Source organism: Amblyomma mixtum, chromosome 7 (genome assembly GCF_055824585.1).
Source record: "Amblyomma mixtum isolate Tamu chromosome 7, ASM5582458v1, whole genome shotgun sequence".
NCBI lineage: Eukaryota > Metazoa > Arthropoda > Arachnida > Ixodida > Ixodidae > Amblyomma > Amblyomma mixtum.
Genome location: NC_143018.1, coordinates 65,269,282 through 65,280,780, shown reverse-complemented (window position 1 = coordinate 65,280,780; position 11,499 = coordinate 65,269,282).

Below are 11,499 nucleotides of genomic sequence, written 5' to 3'. Positions count from 1 at the left end.
TGCGGTCATCGCCGCGGCAGTTGCATTTCTATAAAGGCGAAATTCTAGAGGCCCCTTTTCTGTGCGATGCCAGTGCACGTTAGAACGCCCCAAATAAATTACCGTAGTTATCCGGAGTACTCCGCTACAGCGTCTTTCAGGACCTTAAACTGCACAAATCCAAACCACAACCACATTTTCCTCGTGGCCGAGGCAAAATAGTGTACAGGCTACTGCAATATTCCCAAAGCTGTAATTTTTCAAACAAAAACTACAGCAAGCGCATTCAATTATGAAATAATGTTCGTGTCCTTGCCTAAGCAAGTTGCAAACACAATCAAATTTCTTGGTATATCCTTTAAATTTTATTGCGTCGACAACTCATAATGTGTCCTTAACAATCTCTGTAGTACAGACGGTATAATATGTGGAAAAAGACACACGTTTCAACTTCCATAATTATATTGCTGTGTAATGCATCATATTTTTCGTACATAAATTAAACTCATTTGTTTATGGGGCAAAACAACGCAGTTTATTCTTAAAAATATATCAGAGGTACAGAAAGGGGCACAACGTGCTATTGCCGATGTGTGTAACATTGAACATCCAGACTCTTTGAGCGAAAAATAAAGTAAAATAAAAATTCATTTACCTTACACATGCAAACTCGTACAGGAGTTCTACTTTCCTACAAAAATACCGTATTTTCCGGATTATATTCCGCGGTCTATACTTCTTCAAAAGCTTAAATTTCGCCTTGTATGGACTATCGATGGGTCGAGATTTATTTGTGATTTATTTCTTTCAGATCGTTCGACATAACCAAGAAGGCTAGCGTGGCCGTCGAAGATAAAAACGAATGGGACCTGTCTGCGGCTGCGACATTTCACCCTGCTAAACAATATAACGAAATCATCCGATATGCAAGGAAGTCCTGCTGGCGATACTTAGAGTGGCTGCTTTCCAGAGCACAGATTTTTTAGGACACGTGAAGAACCTCTATGACTAACGCCAGAGGCAACTGTTCCGATGGCGACAGACAAACGAAGAGCCTTGCGAGACGAATTCCAGCTCAGTGCTGTGGAGCGCGCGCCAGCAGTCAAGTCAAACCAAGGCGGGGAGAGAGATTTAGAGGTCGGTGAACAAATGACACGGATGTGGGCTTCTGCCCTGACGTATCTGAGGAAAATCTGGGCTACTTCTCTGAAACATCAGTGGAAAATGTTGAAAAGTTATTTTCAGCTCAAAATTGATCCCGAGGACAGTACACAGGATGGAGAATTCCAGAAGAGGGCAAATACGGGCTGCTTGGTACATGTTTTTACGAATTGGAAAAACAGCGCAATCAAAGACGAGGCACAAGAGAAGGACAAAACACCAGCGCTGGTGTTTTGTCCTTCTCTTGTGCCTCGTCTTTGATTGCGCTGTTTAGCCGCCGCGGTGGCGCAGTGGTTATGGTGCTCGGCTGCTGGCCCGAAAGACGCGGGTTCGATCCCAGCCACGGCGGTCGAATTTCTTTGGAGGAGAAATTCTAGAGGCCCGTGTACTGTGCGATGTCAGTGCACGTTAAAGAACCCCAGGTGGTCGAAATTTCCAGAGCCCTCCACTACGGCGTCTCTCATAGCCTTAGTCGCTTTGGGACGTTAAACCCCACAAACCAAACCAACCATTGCGCTGTTTTTCCAGTTCGTAAAGGATGGAGAATGTTCAAGCAAAAGTGTTTTTATATCGAGCCAAATTTTGCCCCTCCGGACAATACACCGGGTGCAGACTATACTACTGAAAATACGGCCGATAATTTTGCGCTAGTGACGGTCCCCTACCTACGTCAGAATATATCTGCAGGTTTATATTGGTTTGGCTTCTCGAGTTTAAGGTACGAAAGGACTGAGGCTATGAGGGAAGCCGTACGAGAGGGTTGCGGATAATTTCGACCACCTGGGGTTTTTTAACGTGACACTATCATCGAGGCTCTAGCATTTCCCGTCCACTGAAGTCCGACACGACAGAACCGTGATCGAACCCATGTCCTTCGGGTCCGCAGTCGAGCACCATAACCCCTGAGCATCGGCAAGGCTGACATATACCTGCCGTATAGAAATGTGGAACGTTATGGTAGACAGGACTAAATATAGCGAGGGGGGAGGGGGGGTGGGGTAAAAATTTCCTACAACAAAGTTCTGCATGTGCGGGATATGAATGTTTAATAATTCTTCCCAGTGGTTCTATATTTGAGTATTCTTCCACGAAATGTTTAGTGGCATGTTTTTCTGTAGCGTCTTTTTGATATATCGGCTTTACGTCTTTTCTTTTCTCGGAGAAGCAGCTTACACACATCCTATGTTCAATACTTGAGCGCTTAGTTCTCTTTTGAAAGTTTTCGGACAGTGTACAGAGAGTTCCGTTTTTATCTGGGGGATTTCAAACATTCCTGTGAGCAAACTACTGGCCTTATCGAGAATAAACTTCACTCACGGGTTAGCATATTATGGTCTACGTTCTTTGAGACGTAATTAAACGTCGGTACTTGCCTGCATTTCCTGAAATTAAGAAAAAACTGCTGTCAACTGTGAGTAAAGCTGTCGCAGACGAGAGCTATACACGAGCCGAGCAGGTGGTTTGACAGGGCGCGCCATCTGCCGGAAGGCGAGATTCGACGAGCAGACGAGCCGCATCTTCGATGCTAGCGCGCTACCCTTCCACTCATTGAGCATCGTTTGCCTCGCCTTCCGCAAGATGGCGCGCCCTGTCAAACCACCTGCTCGGCTCGCGTATAGTTCTCGTCTGCGACAGCTTTACTCGCAGTTGACAGCAGTTTTTTCTTAATTTCAGGAAATGCAGGCAAGTACCGACGTTTAATTACGTCTCAAAAAACGTAGACCATAATATGCTACCCCGTGAGCGAAGTCTGCTCTCGATTAGGCCAGCAGTTTGCTCACAGGATTTTTTTAGAATCCCCCGGATAAAAACAGAATTCTTTGTATAATGCAGTACTCCCGATGCAGGTGCCTGTAAAGAAGGCCTAGGGCTTCTCAAGCAGTTTTATAGTATGTCGGCCCTCTTCAATTATTGAGAATTTAAATAAAGTGTAAGACCCTGCGTACACAAGTTAATATGGTGGTCTAATTCGCACATGCTGAAGAGAAGCCGACGTCAAAAAAATCAGGCAGTTTATCTTTCTGATGTTACGTCAGGTGTGCCACCAGGGAGCGTCCTTGGTCCCTTACTCTTCTTAATTTACATAAACGACCTGCCGTGAAACATTTCATCTCGCATACGAATATTTGCTGACGATTGTATTGTATACCGATCCATAAAGAGTACTGACGACCACATTTCACTTCAAAGTGACTTGGATTTAATTTATGATTGTTGTAGAACATGGCTAATGACCCTAAATGTTTCCAAGTGTAAAATAATCTCTTTTTCTCGAAAATCAGCCAACTCTTACTTCCCTTACCACATTATTAACAACATATTGGGTCGAGCTACTCAATACAAATACTTAGATGTTCACTTCTCATCAAACCTTTCGCGGACTGCTCACATAACCACCACTGCTGCCAATGCTTCACGATCATTAGGTTTCCTACGCCGCAACTTACAAAGCACTACTGCTAATGTGCGTAAACAAGCCTATTTAACATTTGTTAGGTCTCAGCTCGAGTAGGCGTCTTCCATTTGCTCTCCTCACCAGAAGTACTTAATTGACATGCTAGAAGCAATCCAAAATAGGGCTAGTCGATTTATTTCACGAAATTATAGTCTTCAATCAAGCGTTACCCAAATGAAGCTGTAACTCTCTCTCCTTCCCTTTTATCTTTGAGCCCTTTTCGCAACACAGCGGTTGCATTTGGAAAAGTTGTTTTTGATTCGACTGGTGACCGAGTACCGTTCGCTTTCTACAGGCGAAAACGACAAAGTCGCTGTAGCTCTCCTACCTCCACTGCTAATTGTCTTAGCATCATCGCAGCGGGTGCTCCAATAGGGAAGCTTATTAATGTGCCTCTCTTCAGAGCTTGGCGCCTTATGCACAGTGACTTGACGGGTGCTGATTTGCAGTGGCGGATGTGGGCTCCTCTTGCCCACATAGAAACTGAAACAATGAACAGATACCTTCAACCTGAGGTACTAGGAAACTGGGAGCAATTTATTGCTGCCATCACTGGATCCTACGGCTCGGCGCCAGTCTGTAGCCCTTGACTGCGCTGTAGCTGACACTGCTTCATTCACATTTGCCTTTGTCTATGACATTTTCAGCTACATCTTCAATGCTATCCTAACTCCGATGCAGAGGTAACCTCAATGGCGTGCGTTTGTTATTTAACATTATCTAAAAATGTTATTCAATATATTCTTTATATCGTATAATTCTGGACGTTTTACTAAATAAACTTGAATGATATGGCGTAAGTGCCACGCCGCTCGTATTAGTAAGGAAATTGTGCCAATGAATGCAATGAGATCGTAAAACAATTTTTTTCATCTGCCGCAGCGGTGGCCTAGTGTTCCGAGCATCCGCCTCACACGCGGGAGGTGTGAGGGGTTCGATCTCCAGTGCCGCCGGGTACCCACCGGTGATACAATGGGCACAAGCTTCCTGTGGCCTGGTGCTCGGCTTATTCAGGGAGAAATGCTTGGGAAATGGTTCTGTGACCCTACCTCTAATAGAAGAAAATACCCTGAGCCATGGCCCTCGTTGGCCGCAGATGCCGTTGAACCACAAAAACGCACTACCGTCATCAAATATTTTATTTGTAGCGTATGGAAGTTCTCTCAAGCCGCTGTTCTTTAGCTATTTTAATGATGTGGTGTGTACCTATCAACCAGGAGAATACGTAGTGTACGCGGATTACAGAGAGTATCTTTGTTAACATGTTCTAATTACGCAAAGTTTATGCGAACACGAAAGGAACTTCATGAACTTTCTACTTGGAAGTGCTGTGGTGGCTCAATGATTACGGCGCTCGGCTGCTGACCCCAAGGACGCAGGTTCGACCCTCGCCCCGCTGGTTGCATGTCGATGTAATACAAATGCTAGAGGCCCGTGTACCCACGGGTGGTCGTTGTTCTCAACAGTCCTCTCCTACAGCATCTTTTCGGAAGTTGAACTCATAAAAAAAAATTCGGGGGGCACTTTGGCTCTCTAAAGTGTTGCAAGGCGAAAGCGTTTCCTGGCGCACTGTTTATTTTCCTATTTTTCGTATTTTTATTTCATTTTTTCTATTTTTATTTTTATTTTTGTTTCATTTCTTATATTTATTTTCTTCTTGTTTTCTTTCCTCATTTTTCTTTTTTTGCTTCTTTTCTTCTTTTTTCTTTCTTATTTATTTTATTTTATTTATGAAACCCATGCATTCACTAAATGCGCCTTTATTGATGCTCAAACTCTGGGCCTTCGTGGCTGAGTGGTAGCGTCTCCACTTCAAATGTCAAAGGCCCTGGTTCAATTCCCAGCCTCGACACAGTTTCTTTAAGTAGTGACGCCAAAACGCGCACACATCTGCCGACACTGCTGCTAACGACAGTATGGGGCATTAAAGGCTTTCGCCTTAAAACCAAAACCACAGTTTCTTTTTGATAGAGGCAAAAGAGTTTACATGCCATTCCAATAAACGCAACGCTGTAATTTTTCGAACCAATATTACAGATAGCAAACTGAATCATCAAATAATGTTCAAGAGTTTGCGTAATCAAGTTGCCAACAGAATAAAATTTTTTTCTGTAACCTTCCCTAGTATATTGCACTTCGATGACCACTCATATTCTGTCCATAACAATTTTAGTAGTGCAGTTGATCTACTTATTCCGTACAAACATCTTTCCCCCAACAATAATTATATTGCTCTTTAATGCATATCTTTCGCACATCGATTAAGCTCACTTGGTGTGGGGTAGTATAATGCAGAATAATCTTAAAATATATCCCCGATGTGGAAAGGCGCGCTACGCATTATTTCCAAAGTATATTGCAACGAACACACCGATATTTAAAAAAAATATGGCGTAATAAAACTATAGTAACTTTAAACACACATCCTCGTACGAGAATGCTGCTTTCGTATAAAGACACCATACTTTCTGGACTACTATTCGCCGAATATACATCTTCAAAAGCTAGAACTTCGCGTAACGCGGAATATCGTTTGGTGCGGACGGTACACGATTTAATTCCTTCAGATCGTATGGCATAGCAGAAGAATGCTAGCGTGGTTGTCCCAGATAAAAATAATGGGGCCTCTTTGCGGCAGAGACATTTGACGTAGCTAAATCATGCAGCGAAATCAGCTCTGATACGCAGTCACCTTCCCTATGCAAGGAAATGCTCCTGGAGGTGCTTGGAGTAGCTGATTTTCAGTCAACAGATTTGTGAGGACACGCGAAACACCTCGAAGAGTAACGGCAGAGGCAACGGTTCCGATGGCAGCAGAAAAACCAAGAGCATTGCCGGTAGCATACGCGTCCAGTGTATTGGAGCGTACGCAAGCAGTAAAGTCGAATCGAGCGGGTGGAAAAGAATTTGACGTCGGTGAAAAAAGCGGGCACATATGTGGCCTGCTTCCGTGGTGGATAAGAAGAAAATTTGGGCGGCTCTGCAACATCTAAACAACATATTTCATGGCGAATGCCTTTCTCAAATCATGAGTGGCGTGGATGATGGTCGTAGATGGAAGATGGCCGCAGAGGTGTCCACACGAACCGTCAGTCATAAGTTCTATGGTAATTAAAATAACATGTGGAAGGCGCCACCCTTCGGCCAACGCGGCTTGGACGCGAGCAAAGTTTCGATGCACTGTCACTGGGCACGCGCATGCTCTAGTCCAGCCGCTTCTCTTCCTATGTAAAGACAAAGCAACCCTTCCGCTCCCGCGATGAAGGTGGCAACTCTCCAGGAACCTTGACACCCTGGCACGCAGCAGCATCAAATAGTTCCATTAAGGGCCACAAGTGGTCTTAACCCCACCAGGCAAATTTATGTTGATCACTTCGTTTCAGTATGTATAACAAGGCAAAAATGTTTTCGTTACACCCGTTTTGTTACGGTCGTCTCGTTGAAGCAGCGTATTTCTGAAAGAAATGAATGACTGCTTGCGAATTTGGACACAGCATAGGGAAAGTGCCAAGCAAATATCATTTGGGCGCAACGCTCCACATAGATACTGCCAAACCTTTGCAATGACCATAAAGAACGGGGTCCGGCATATAGAACCAGCGAGCTGAATAAAAATCATCCGCTTCTGTTTTTTCGCCCGTGCCTGCACCACGCAATCTAGGGCGCTCGGTCCGCGCCTCTGGCACGCGTAGTCTTCGCTGAGCGGCGTCGTCGTCTTCCGCTGCTCTTTGCGCCATGTTTTTCTTTTTTTACCCTTTCTCCGGTAGCCCGCATCGCCTGACGTACCGTACGCGTCGTCTCTTTCTCGCGGTGCCGCTCCAATCAAGTGTGAAGCAACGCAATGATGTAGTTCCCTACGGCGCGGCCAATGTAACAGGGAGGGTTTACCGCTCGCAGTTGCGCTGTTCTCAGTGACAAATCGCACCCCGCTTCGGATGAGGTAAGGGCTTGCAAACATTCATGATAGAAGCTCTTTCACAGCAGTTTGTTTGTGGAGAGTGAACATCAGTAGCCCATCCTCGACTGTAGCCTCATGGTTATCTAATTTTTGTATACAGTGCCTTTCTATGTATGCCGAGACTTCCTAGCAAGCATTCTTGCGTTAAGTAGGTAAGAATCAGATTCATGACAGGTCTATACGCGTTTTTGGCCACTATTTCTGTTTTCCCACGCTGTTATGATAGCCTGTATATGCGCACGCTAGGTGAGGGTCCAGCGAAGAAAAACATACGAGGCAGGCGAAGAAAGAACACACACAACTTAACATGGCTAGCATGACGCAAGAGTTTAAGCCCGCTTTTCTAAACAACAAAGAAATCGTTGACAACTGCTGAATTCCTTCAGTGCGGTTGACTTCTCCTTTGTGTCTGTTTTTCACATTAAACATGTGTGCCGAAAATGGCGAGAATTTGGAACGCTACAAAAGTATCAACCCTGCGACTGTAGTGCGTACACTGTGCAAGCCACCACTGCGTTAGGATCGGAGAATTCACCTTTACGTAGCGCCTGAGTATTTTAAACATTGCGGCGTTTGTCAGCGTCATGGTAAGCGTCTTAACACGCTCATATGTTATGAAACGTTAGAAAGCGCGTAGTTCAGTAACGCCTCTCCGGTAGATTGTACTTACTTCCTCGAGAGTTCCGTTGTGTACTCTCGACCGTGCGCACACGGATAAAAGTTTCTACCGAAGTCGCGACCCGAAGGCACAGAATTACTGCAGCGTTATTTGATGGGTACTGCGCATCAGAAACAGGATATGGTTGCTCGAAGTGAACGTCAGTGCAATCTGTCTCTCTATCGAGATTGAGGCAAAAAAAAAAAGAACGTAGTGCCAAGTTGCTTGCGATATTTTTGTGCTGAGCCCTGTTGTAATTCTTTCGTTATCTTGTCATATCATGTCAAACATCGTGAGGTGCCGCCAGTATGTTTTCTAGACACCAGCAGACCGTCCTAGAAGGATCGCGATCACATCCAGCAGCTAGGGCGATATTGAGACTGTTCGGGGCGCTGTTGGGCCGTATTTGAGAACTCATGACCAACTTGAATTCGATGACGCAAAGTGCCACGGTGAGTGTTATACGGACGAATAACCAGTCTACACATTACTACGACCACAGCCCTCGGGTTACCTTCTTTCGTTTGGGACGCACGTTTCCACAAGTAAACATACCTTAGAATAGCATGCATTAGTGCCGTATGGGCTCGATATCCTGCCAGTCAGGACGCCTTAGCCACTATAAAAAAATACTAGAGGCGCTGGCAGAAAGTGTGCATCCACTCACAAAAAGAAGACCAGATTATGAAGCATCGATGAGACGGTGCATAATTGCGTGTTAACGAAGTCATACGGAGGGTTCTGTATATCTTATAAAAAAAATTATTCTAAGCACTAATCTACATACAAGATCATGTTTGTGGCCTCTCGCCGTGCACCATTCTTCATAAAGGCGTAATTCGCAAAGGAGAGGCATCTGCAGGCAGAACATAGTATACAAGTGCAGTGTGATTATTGAACAGCATCCGAAAGATTAGTAGGCACTCAAGAGCATGCAAACATATGGATTGTCGTTTAAAAACTTAGCAGCATTGCGTACCAAACCTTGGTGCATATAAGGCGGTTTAATGCGAAAAAAATTAGAATGAAATCTGCTCACACGAAAATTCTTTATTTTAAATGGTATTTGCCATGAAATCACGACATTATTCTTTTTTGTGAGTGCACATGTGACAGCCATATTTGTAAAGGTGAAGCTGGTGGACACGCTAAAGAATGCGCATTTTGAGAATCGCGCCATGCACTCTTTCAAATGGATGGTTTTCATATCTCTCATATTCATTTTTCTCACCCTAATGAGGTTTAAAACGTACAGTGGTTGTTTTGAGCTCGTTCCTCTAAATTAATTGCGGTGTTAATATTTTTTTCGGACCTCTAAGAATTATATTTTACTTATGCAATGTTTACACACCATTATTTTCTACTGCTGTTACTTTAGGCGTCTAACATGTTAGCTCTGGCTAGCGACCTGTTTACTATAGGCAGCGGAAAGCTGTGTAATGATCATTCTTGGAAACATATCAGTGCGAATGCCATAATAATTCTGCATATCTATACGAGTTTGCCAACCTCCTAAAGTCATAATATTCGTTAACCTGGTTACTCGCATGGGTGGCCATTGCTAAACATTCGATTTTGAAGAGCAAACACATTTTTGTAAAGCTTTTGCAAGGTGTTTGAAGCAAGCTCGGGACTAATTTCTAAAAGCATAGTTTTATGAGGCAAAGAGAAGTTTTTTGCTGCCTAGTAATACCAGTTTTGGCGGACGTCATAAAACAGAGGAATGAGGGCTCATCGCTTATGGCGTTTAACGTCCGAAAGCGACTCAGGCTATGAGGGACGCCGTAGCGAAGGGCTCCGGAAATCGACCACCTGGATTTCTTTAACGTGCACTGACATCGCACAGTACACGGGCCTCTAGAATTTTGGCCTTCATCGAAATTCGACCGCCGCGGCCGGGATCGAACCCGCGTCTTTCGGGTCAGCAGCCCAGCGCTGTGACAACTGAGCCACCTCGGGGGCAAATAGGGAGATCATGCTAACTAGCAAAGTGTATAACCGAATTCTAATAGTTACCTTTTTAACTCCTACAGGAGTCTGATTGCAGATCAAGATTTTCAGGCGGCCGTCGGTAATAGCCGTAGAGTTTATAGAATTTTAAAAGCGCGATTACTTTCACCGCTGTAGCTCAACAAATTTGGACTATTTCTTGCACAATTCGAAAACGAGCCCAATGGCCCAAATTTGTTGAGCCACAGCTGCGAGGGTAATTGCGTGTTGATCCTTCTGAAAACGGATAAGGTACTACTCACGGCCGCCTACAATTCCTATCTGGAATTTTTAAAAGACAAGAATTAAAAATTTTCAATCACGCTGCTAGTATTATGCCCCTCTTGTTTTCTGATGTCCACCAGTATTAGTATTATTATGCCACAAAAAGCTTCTTTTTATCTCAAACACTCATATTTCAAAAATTAGTGGCGACCTACCCGAAATACCTGGTATATTGAGTACGCCTTTTGTGAAAAGCATACTGCAGTAGGCAGTATAAATTAAAAAAAAAGAAGCTTTAAAAGAGGTATTTGTGGGACTCCAAGATTTATGGCATTTTTTCACAAAGATCCTGCCCTAATATCATCAGCTTCATCCCTTTGAAAACTTCTAAAAGGTTCGTTAAAAAAGTTCTTTAGAGCACTCCGCCGAATGGAATACTGAAGCCGAAATGAGAGCTGTATAAATGCGACTATTACGACTCATACGAGAGCACTGAGCAGGCGATGACAGGAAAATCAGGGCTCGTCATCACATACAAACGATGGAAGCTGACGTGATCGAAAGCAACAAAAACATAAGACACGTTTTCTAAATTTTGTTTATTTTTGTACCATTAGTCTATAGCAAATCAATAGTTTGATCGTTTCACAGCTGAAAGATAGTTTATCAGAAAGAGGAAGAAAAACAACTATAGTGCTGCTAGCGGGATCCGAAGAGCCGATGACGTCCGAATTAAGTGTACGGTGCTCCACCATACGCTAGCACTGTACGTGGAATTCGCAGGTCGTCGGTTCGGATCCCATCGGATGCATGCGGTTGTTTTTTTCTACCTACACTGTGACAGGTGACTGTCGGCTTGACTGCTGGCGTCTTTCATTCTTAGGAGAGCAGCCAGTTCTCGCTGTTTAAATTCGAAAGCATCGCTCCACGAAAAGCTGTCATTGCTTTCAGCTTCCCTTGCTTTCTTCTTTTGACATCGTGCATTTGAAGCAGGAGTCCCAGTGCATGTTTCCGTTTCTTTCTCATGTGCCGCTTAGTTCTCGATTTTCAGGTTTACCACTTTCATATCGCGCA